Below are 9,620 nucleotides of genomic sequence, written 5' to 3' on the forward strand. Positions count from 1 at the left end.
TTTAATGCTTTCATGTGATATGCAGCAGTTTTAAATAGCACTTTAAAATATCTAAAAAAGTACAGAAATTGTCAGTTCAAAAAAAAAAAAATTTAACTAATACTTTTGAATAAGAATTTAAATAACTACACACGTTTGTTATGCTATCTCATTCTATATAGCATTATTTAGAGTAGACAGTTGCGTGTGGGTGTGATGATGACGCAATAAAAGAGGCATACAAAAAAAGCAAATTTCATTTCAGTTAAAATCCTCAATATCATATTTTTAAACTCCTCGAAAATGTAGTAAAAGAAATATACAAATTAACTGTCGCAAACAAATTAATATTAAGTAAGAACGAAACAAAAATGATATCGAAATATGATGAATCACTTATGAGACCGGGATGAAAGACATCGAAACCTATTTGATTGAATAGTATAACTAGAAGGTGTTTCAAAAATTTTGAAATCTATCAGGCTTAAATTTTTTTTTTCCTGTCGCAAACTTTATCAGAAATTAAAAATAATAAATTCGTTAGATTTCAATATTGGTTCTGTTTTTTCGTTGATTAAATGTTAAACATTAGCAGATATTTGTCTTTTAAAACATTTCATTCTATAATAAGATAATTATTCTACAATTGTAATTATCTAAAACTAATTGCTAATTGATTTAAAGCTTTAGTGTGTTCCATTGATATGCTGAATGCTCGATTTGGCTGGATGCCCGGGACAGTTGCTCTTACACATCCTAGCTACTATACACCATCAAGAGCAGAGCTGATACTTTAAACCCGTATGACATTTATTCTCTCTGATATTTAATAGACCCTTTAATAAATCCTTAAAAATATAAGCCAAAAATTTACATATATTAATGACAATTTTTTTTCCAGCACTAAAATTTAACAAATTTGCTTAAAATAATTAAAAAGAAAGCAAAAATAATGAAGAAATATTTTCAATATAAACATCAATTAAATAATATCAGCTTACGAAATGTTCTTTTTATTTTTACAAACAGTATTAATATAACGGCCCTCACCTGCTCCAGGGACTGCTGGATTGGGTTCAAAATGACAAGGCTACGGAGTTGAATATTAGTAGTCGTAAACTCGAAATTGGGTCGGCTGTGCAATGACTGTTAAAAAATAAACTAATAAATTTGGCCGGGACAGCCTGGTTGATAGGGCGTTGGACTCGTGTTCGTGAGAATGAGAGTTTGAATCCAGCCGGCAAAAGAATACCCATGTATAAAATGGTGGCAGGTGCATGTTAAATCTGTCGGGGTCACAAAGTCCTCCAACTTCTCATAACAAATAAATACCTCTGGGTTCTAATCTAGCAGTTCCTTTGTCTTCTGGATTGGGTTCAAATTTACAAGGCTACGGAGTTGAATATTAGTAGTCGTAAACTCAAAATTGGGTCGGATATGTAATGACTGTTATAAAATAAACTAATAAATTTGGCCGGGATAGCCTGGTTGTTAGGGCGTAAACTCAAAATTGAGTCGGTTGTTCAACGGCGGTTACAAAAAAATAAAACTAATAATCAAATTGTATTTTCTGGTTTTCTTTCTAACTCTTTGCATACTTTCTGCGCACATTCAAAATTTCATGTTTCTAAGTCTTATAGATTTTGTAACGTAAAGAAAAAACAATTAAGAAAACAATTCGAGAAAAAAATCATAAAAAACTGCAAATAAAATATATTCAAAATGAATCTAAAAAAAAAAAACTGTTAAATATATAGTGGCCCAGCATGCCAAATTTTTACTCTGTGCTTAAAATGTGTTTCTTTTGTAAGTTTTTATCCTCGTTCAAAAAATATGTGCAATAAAAGAAAAGTTCTACATAATAGTCTCATCACAATTAACATATTTAACAATAAAGTAATATTATCAAATTTTTTAATAATATAATCTTAATACTTAACAAAAAAATTAGTGACAGTTTTCTTTGGGCGTATAGAAATGGAATTGAACTTATAAGGGCCCCATCATTTTCTGTAGCTTAGGGCCCCACCGAGCTTAAATCCGGCCCTGATGGTGATATATGAAGAGTAATTTTTATCTTAGGATAATTATTCTTTATTCAGAAATATGGCATTTATCCTAAAGGATGTGCCCTGGTGAAGATATCAAATTGTTATCAAATTGTATACACATATCAAATTGTTATTAATGCCAAGCATAAGTGAAATTTTTAAATTTTAGTTTAATGCCCTCTCCTCCCAATGAAAAATTTCTGTGCGTCTATGGTAATAATGTTTTAATGTGGATGAAGAAATTGCAAAATAACAAGTGGAACACAGTATAGAAAATTTCCTAACTTTTTTAATTATTTAAAAATATTAGCCCAAAAGTGCCTCATGAAAATAACTAGTATATTTAAAAAACACAGGCTTTATCAAATGCATAAAATATTAGGCTAGATCAGTTAAATTGTTAATGTTAGTTAATCAGTTAATTGTTAATTGAAAGGTTTGATATTAAAAAAAAATTTTAAAAAAAGGGTTCAGTGCAAATTTACATAGCTTGCAAAATATCGAGAAATAAATTTTAATGAATTATCTTTATGAAGCATAAATATTTAATTCATATAAATAGACATTCCAAAATGCATAATAGGCTAAGGGCAGTATAGAGATAACCCTTTCTTTTTAGAGGTGACAATTTTGCATTAAACTTTTGATTAATGTTTTCAGATGGACATTTAACCTGTTTGCTGATATCCACATTGCACAGAAACCTAGTTGCTTGAATAAAAATTGTGTTTTTACCAAAAATACTTTTTAGAATAATTTTCTATTACATTATCTCAAGCCGTTTATATTAATGTATGTATTTATACCTTCATTGTGCACCAGATATTGATGATTTTTTTTTTAAATGTCTGTTCAACTTAGGTAATGAAAACATCTTAAACTTAAAACTTTTATGAATCAATTATTTTACCAAATCTATTTTTTTATGAAAAAGCCAATATATATATAACTAGTGATAAAAAAAATTTTAATGTCAACATCACAACAAAAAAATATTTCTAAAAAGACTACAAATAAATTTATTTCATATACAGTAGAACTCTGATTTAACGTCACTCGTATAAAATGATTTAATGCTTTTAACATCTTTTCAGTTTGGTTCCCTTTTATTTCCTATATTAATAATATAAAAAATATCCCAGCATCTAGAGTGTCCTCTAAGAATATTTCCCTGAAATATAGAAGCTCCAGGAAATATCAGAAAAGGTAGAAGTTTCCAATCCAGATAATACTGACAGCATTGCAGACAGAATACTGATACAGACTTTATGAAGTATTCACAAGGTGATAACAATCTGATGACTTAAAGAGTAGAACACAATTTCAGTAGCTGAAATCATAGTATTTATTAGTGATGAATAAAACAATCTTTAGCTCCATCACCATCATTTAATGAAGCAGCAATTATGCTGCAGAGTCTGAAAATTTTATTCCAAGGAACAAGAGAGAAATAGATGCCTTGGAATCGCTGGAAAATTCATCATGTAATTTCAGACAACAAAAAAATGGTAAATAGACAAGCGTGTCAGATTTTATTTTTCGTTAAAATAATGTAAGCTTTTATTTTTTTACTAAATAAATTACATTTAAGTTTCAGATAGTAATTAGGTATTCAACTAAATATGATTAAATTTGTAAGCATTAAATTACATTTTTTACAAGGAATATTCATTGCAATTTGGCAACATCCCGCTATTTGATACATTTAGGTAGAGATTGATATAGAAATGCGGAGGCTACAGGCACAGAACAGACAGGAGTCCCCTGGTTATTACTCCAAACCAAATTTACTTGTTTTATAATTATGAAGTGTTTTTAAATTATTTATAACATAAGTAAATTACAATATCTTAATAAATTTCAGCTTATATTTATTTCAATTTTTGTTAACTCATTATTCTAATAGACAATTCTTAAGGAAAAACACAAAGTAAGCTATTTGTAATATTTAGGGGCCACAAGGATAACAGGCCTTGCAAATGTGGAAGCCCTAGGCCTCTCAGGCCTTATGATAATCAGGCACTGCGTTTAGGACCAGCCAGATGAGCAGAGCCGTGCTTAGGGTGGACGACCGCCCAGGGATGCTAAAATTTAGGGCTGCCAAAAATTTCGAACTAATTAATAGTTTGATTACAAGTTTTTCTTTACATTTGCTAAAGCTTTGATATATTTTTACTATTCCTCGGATATAAAATTCATATAAGTTACTAGAATTTATTTTTCCAAATATAAATTTCATTTCAATTAATGTTCCTTTATATGAGGAATATAATTTTTAAAATAACATGGAACTTTTTGTCAACTTTTAACTTTTGTGTCATAGAAACTAACTGTATTAAAAATTTCAACTATTTCCGATTTGTGAGCACATGTGGATCTGCTGCGAAAATTGTCAAGAAAAACAAAAAGCAGGGTTGTAATGATTCAAAAATATTTAATTAAAAAAATCATTGATTTGAATCCCATGATCTCTTTTTAATCACAGATTTATCTAAAAAATATTATTTATACTATTCTTAAGGATGTGAATATAAACTATTGATATGAAATCTCATTGATAAAAAATTTTTTATTCATAAAATTAAGAAATAAGTTAATAAATTAAGAAATGAAATAGCTTTTTTTAAAAGCTTAAATGTAGATAAGAATGTAACTTTTAAATTATAATATCATTTTCTTATTTTAATGTGCTACTTGTTGCATGTAAAATAATTTGTCGTTTTATTATCAATAAATATATTTCAATTATACCCATTCAGTTTTAAGCAAAATTATTTCAATACAAGTGACTTTTAAATTTATTAAATATCTACCAGTAAATAAATAATAAAAACTTGCTCTGTCAAGAATAATTCATTTTAAAAATGTCTTCTGATCTTCATTAATTTACTTTTTATTCAACAAGTTGGTTCTCTGTTTTTGCAATTCATTAATGTTTTTAGCTTGATAAAAAAAATAATAACAGGCTTTATTTATTAGTTTGCAATATTAAAAATTAGTTTGTAATAATAATATTGCTTAAATAATAATATTAACATTTTTATTATTAGTGATATTAAGAATTTTAGTTGCAATATTATTGTTAAATATAAAGTATTATTTATGCATTTTGTCACAACTTTAAAAACGCAAAAACAATTTTAAAAAAATCTGATTGAAATAAAAAAATCCAATGTTTAATTATGTACTTTGTTGAACATAACATGATTTTCATTAATCATGATAAAATGCCTTATGTTTCGCCCAGCTCCGCAAAAACCCTTAGCACGCCCCTGCCGACAAGCATAGTTAAATCAAGGTTCTACTACATTGAAATTTCATAAAAGACAAAACAGGAAAATTTTCAAGAGTAATAGGAATAAAAATAAACGAAAGAATCAGTTATATAACATTATTTAAATATTTTCTGAACTTAAAAATTAAGAATATCTACGAAAACCAAAAAAATTTTTAAAAATAGCAACCATGAATGTTAACAAAATTGTTATTGACAAACGCTATTTTAAAATTCCTGTATATAAAATTCAAACATGTATGGAAATATGTTCAAATTAAAGAACTTTAAATCAATAAATTGTAAAAAATAAATTATAGTACTTACAAATAATCAAATAGAAATAACTTGGCTCCAACGAATTAAAAGCAATTCAATCAGTTAAATATATCAACTTCGAAATCTGTAAATTTCACTAGTTTAGGAATTTCTTCAAAGCTTATTTAAAAGAAATTGTTCACTATCAACAGTTAAGAATATCTTTAACGAAGAATTTATCAACATTTCTTATTTATTCAGTTGTGAACAAATAAACAGATCGTAAACAAAAATTACTCTTATTTGACTTTCAAGTCACGAGAACATTAAAATTCCATTACTAAACGTTTTCTAGTGAGTAGAAAATCCATACTCATTGTAAAACAATATACAAGATAAGTTCGAAAGAAATATTGTTTCTTATTCACCTCGTATCTAAAAATTTTTAAAATCAGTAACACTCTAACATAGTGAAATTTGTCACGAAATCCCTATCACAGTACACAATAAACAAAACTTTGACAGCTCGTTTCAGTTCAGGTCGAAGTTCAACTTAAAAAGTGTTTTATTTCAAGATATTGTGTATTCAATTCATTTTCTTAATAGATATTTTCCAATAAGTTTTATTTTCTTCAGGAAATCTTGTTTGTTTCATCGCTTGAGAAACCACGTGGGAACTAGAAAAATAAACATAAAAGCCGCCGCCACCGCTCAAGCCAAGTATTAAAAAGAATGCATTTGCAGGAGTGGGATTTCTGGTTTGTTTACATGTTGAGAAACAATCCAAATTTATAAACACATGAAACTCTTAGATTTGACTTGCCCACAAAATACATGTCATTAACAAATATCATCAATTAGCCGTGGCGCCAAATTCCGAATTTCGTCGTACAATGCGTTAACTGACTGCATTTGACTGCTTTGATTTAGCAGTTGCTCACATAACCAGATGACAGATAAACAGCAACACAGGTTCGAAATTTACTGCGTCACACGATAGTGACGCCATCTCTCTTTTGATTTGGAATTTATTGAACATCTGCTTCGGATAATCGGCTGTCAAAAACAGCTGACTAAATACACTGTCCCGCGAGTGAACAACTCACGACGAGAATTTAAGCATACATTTTTTTAGAAAATATTAATAATTACTTAACGTTATTTTAGGAATGTTGGTATGCATTTTCGGATCATATGACTACTAAACTTTTCGATAAATTTTAATTCTCACACACTCACAACTTAAAGAGTATTTTATCTATAAGTGACCAGTTTTTCAGCCGGGAAAAATAAATAAAAATTGCGAGAGAAAAAAAAAGTCAGTTACTTTGAAAAATTTATTTTTCCAAAGCAACGAAATTGAAATGGAGGCTGAACAGCGATTCTGCGATAAATATATATTTTATATAATAATTATTTTATTTACATAATTTTATTATCTATTTTTCAAGAGAGAATTGTTGAAACAGCAGCACCTGCAGTTTTCAAGTTAGAGCACCTTTATTTCGAATTACTTATTAAAAATAACTTAATATAAATAACTTAATATAAATAGGTACAGAAATTGTCAAATAATTTCTGAGTTATAAAATTTCGAAAAAAAATATTAATTAAAAAAAAAAAAAAGACGTACAAAGTTTAAAGTTAGTTAATAAGTTTTAAGTTAATTTTTACGACGACACGACTTTTATAACTATGCAAAAAATTTATCTTTGTCTAAAATAGTTCTTAGGAGCGCCGCTTTCGCCGCTATTCATCACATCATTATTTTTATTTTACCATTGACACCTAATTTTCCAAATTGCGGCTACCTCTTTTATTTTAAAAATCCAGAATTTATATTTAAAAAAAAAGTATGCTAAAGAGAAAACATGTTTTCTGTGACTGATTACGTAAACTAAAATATCGTCTGCAATAAATAATTAACATATGATATGTTATCGCCCTTTGTATCGTTAATATTATCTGTTAGAACATAAAAATCCGATCATCAGATCCTAAGTTACTTATCAATTGTCTGTTTTCAATCACAACCCTTCCCCTTCCCTCTCGTCTTCTCAGCTATATGAAAATATGCTATGACATTTTCCCTTTTCTTAATATTTTTTGTATTTAATTAACAAAAATATTTTTTTTCTTAATTTCCTCAATGCTTTCTTTTAGAACTATGTTCAATGTAGTTTTCAGTTACCAACTTCAATAAGGAAAAATCAGATTTTACGAAATAATATAAATTTCTTGGTAATTGTTAAAAAATGTATTAAATATTTTACTAATAGAGAATTTTTTTTTTAATAGTCATCAAAATAAAAGAAACTATAATATTTTCCAGTTATGATTAACCATTAAATGAACTTGGTATGTTATGTATTATGTTTACTCTTAATTTTGAATAATCATTGGTATTTTAATTCATCAAAGATAGATAACTGATTTTTATAAATGAGGCTCGCTTCTTTTTATTAGTAACACTTATTTAAATATTCAAACAGGCAATAATCTGTGCAAAAATTCTACTTTAATAGAGATTTTTCAGAAAACTTACTCAATTCTAGGGAATTTTCTAAAGTATACAAAAACCGAAAGGATTTTCATTAAACCAGTGGACCAGGAGATACTGGCAAAATGCAGTAGTCTACAGGAAAATCCAGTAGAGTTGGCACCTATGTAAAAGGTTTTAATCTATTTGAAATTCAAGACAGAAGAAACTAAAGAACTTCCTTCTTCTATGACTCTCCATACGCTAGTAGTGAAAGCAGGCTAAGTCTTGGCATAGGTATAGAGTTCTGCTCTACGGCACCTGTAGCCCATTTCGATCGCCACTATATGAAAAATATCTAGTGAAAAAAGTGGTAGCACGCATTTTTTTTTTTTACCAAGTATATATTTTTCTCTGTTTCCTACCACTGTAGATTTAAAAAAAAACATTAAGCTTTGATTTCGGATCCAAAAAGAAATATTTATAATATTACGTAAAGCATTTTGTTGGACCGAATTATCTTGTTTCGGCAATATAAATCCGAGTAATAAAACTCTTGTGCCAGCATTTATTTATTTATTTTTATTACTTATTTATTTAGTTATTTTATTATTTTTTATTTATTTATTTTTCGTTTTGAATAAAGGAACCATTTTTTTGTACACTCAGCTTAAGTACAAGCGTGACAAACTTTAAGAAGCTTCGAAACTCAATTTAGGTTTATTTGTAAATAATAATTTATTTTTAAAGTAAACCTAATATAAAGGCAAAAAGTTCAAAAAATCCTTTTTAAATTAATGATTTACAAGTTTATGTTTAAATCTGACGGAATTTTTCTAGTTTGTTTCAACAAATTTTATTATTATTATTTTAGAAAACCCTAATATATTTTACGTCTACGTCGTAAATTTATTTTTACCCTCAACCAAATTTTATTTCAGTACATTAGGCCCTTTTTGGGAAAAAAATTACCAATTGTGTGCAAGAATGTGTGCTTTTAAAAAAACAGCAAATGATGAAAAACGCTATTAGTTAAAGTTTTAATATGTAATAAGATCAATTCAATAATTCAATCAAAAAACCAAGCAAAAGATTCAGAAAATTGTTGCCCAGTAAATTAAGCCTCAAAAATTTTCCGAAAAAAATCAAATTTTTTCTTAAATTTTAAAAACATTTCCACGTAAAAATTTCCCTTTAAATATAATTCGTTTCTAAATCAGTGATATTTAGAGAAATTGCGTCGAATATAGGGGAGTGTTTCACAGATTAAATATAAATTATTAATAAAAAGTAATTTTTCAAAATTTTCTTGTACCAGTTCTATTCATCCAATTGCTTGAAAACTTATTATGAAAATTTAATTAATCGCACGAACGGGTCGCACTGAATTGCGGTCATAATAATAAAAATTTAATAAAGAAAAAATATCTTTAACATGGTATTTTACGAACTGCATCTGTTTATTACTACTGTGGCGTGTAAAATGGAGTATATTGTTGCAGAGACTATCTCTTCGGTCTGATGCAACTGGAAAAAAAATAGTGTAATAATGTACTCTATGGAGAAGGAATATATATAT

At 27.6% G+C, this 9,620-nt stretch overlaps 1 protein-coding gene across 2 annotated transcripts in view; it reads right to left on the minus strand.

The window, feature by feature from the left end:
* LOC107446025 (uncharacterized protein CG43867) overlaps positions 1-6,532 on the minus strand; it is a 200,583-nt gene extending 194,051 nt beyond the window's left edge. Inside the window, exon 1 of one of the 2 annotated variants that reach the window (XM_071188138.1) lies at positions 5,632-6,532. The gene's annotated coding sequence lies outside the window, so the exon portion shown is untranslated. The remainder of the gene's footprint in view (positions 1-5,631) is intronic. The other variant, XM_071188136.1, reaches the window with a different exon arrangement.
* Between the last annotated feature and the right edge of the window lie 3,088 nt (positions 6,533-9,620).

Source organism: Parasteatoda tepidariorum, chromosome X2, assembly GCF_043381705.1.
Source record: "Parasteatoda tepidariorum isolate YZ-2023 chromosome X2, CAS_Ptep_4.0, whole genome shotgun sequence".
Classification (NCBI taxonomy): Eukaryota; Metazoa; Arthropoda; class Arachnida; order Araneae; family Theridiidae; genus Parasteatoda; species Parasteatoda tepidariorum.